Source organism: Saccopteryx bilineata, chromosome 9, assembly GCF_036850765.1.
Source record: "Saccopteryx bilineata isolate mSacBil1 chromosome 9, mSacBil1_pri_phased_curated, whole genome shotgun sequence".
In the NCBI taxonomy this organism is placed as follows: Eukaryota; Metazoa; Chordata; class Mammalia; order Chiroptera; family Emballonuridae; genus Saccopteryx; species Saccopteryx bilineata.
The window spans coordinates 84,630,166-84,631,393 of NC_089498.1; the positions used below are offsets into that span (position 1 = coordinate 84,630,166).

Consider the following 1,228-nt stretch of genomic DNA (forward strand, 5'->3'; position numbering starts at 1 on the left):
GATGGTAGATATGTTAATTATCTTGTGATTATTTCACAATATGTAGATATCAAATCATCAACTTGTACAGCTTACATACTGTATATATAATTTTTAAGTGTCAATTATATCTCAAAGCAGAAAAGAAAAAGGAAGGAAGGAAGGAAGGAAGGAAGGAAGGAAGGAAGGAAGGAAGGAAGGAAGGAAGGAAGGAAGGAAAATGTAAACTTATCACCAATCTTGGAAAAAATCAATTAGAGACATGTGACAACCTGACTAGTGTTGGCACAGTGGGTAAAGCATTGACCTGGGACACTGAGGTCTCAGGTTCAAAACCCTGAGGTTACCAGCTTGAGTGTGAGCTCATCTGTCTTGAACACAGGGTCACTGGCTTGAGTTCAAGGTCTCTGGCTTGAGCAAGGGGTCACTGGCTTGACTGGAGGGCTCCCCTTGCCCCTACTGATCAAGGCACATTTAAGGAAGCAGTCACTTCAAACTTAAATACTGTAACTACAAGTTGATGCTTCTCATCTTTATCCCTTCCCCTCTCTCTCTCTCTCTCTCGCTAAAAAAATAATAATAAAATAAAATAATTTTTTAAAAAGACATGTGACCAAAAGTAGGCATGTCTCCAGATTTATCTTTGTCTGTTTCTCTTCTCTAATCATTTTTATCTTTTGCCAAGAAACTCAACTTTGTAGTTTTGTCAATACCATCCAGGTTAATCTTCCCCGGTAATGACTTCTCTCCTAAGCTTCAGCATCAAATCCTAACTCTCTCTATAACATCTACTATTATATCTCCCATCATCAATATTTAATATAGTTTATTTCAAAGAAAATACTTTGTATCATTACAATTAGTAATAATGAGACTCAACAAACACTAGACAGTATTAAATAACTTTAAAATTAATTTCATTTTGCCCTGGCCGGTTGGCTCAGTGGTAGAGCGTCGGCCTAGTGTGCGGAGGACCCGGGTTCAATTCCCGGCCAGGGCACACAGGAGAAGCGCACATTTGCTTCTCCACCCTCCGCCGCGCCTTCCTCTCTGTCTCTCTCTTCCCCTCCCGCAGCCAAGGCTCCATTGGAGCAAAGATGGCCCGGGCGCTGGGGATGGCTCTGTGGCCTCTGCCTCAGGTGCTAGAGTGGCTCTGGTCGCAACATGGCGACGCCCAGGATGGGCAGAGCATCGCCCCCTGGTGGGCAGAGCATGCTGGGTGGATCCCGGTCGGGCGCATGCGGGAGTC

The 1,228-nt window shown here is 44.0% G+C and overlaps 1 non-coding gene across 1 annotated transcript; it reads left to right on the plus strand.

The window, feature by feature from the left end:
• Nucleotides 1–903: 903 nt before the first annotated feature.
• On the plus strand, nt 904–979 carry TRNAT-AGU (transfer RNA threonine (anticodon AGU)). The gene has a single exon. It is a non-coding gene; the product is annotated as a tRNA-Thr (tRNA).
• Nucleotides 980–1,228: the final 249 nt, after the last annotated feature.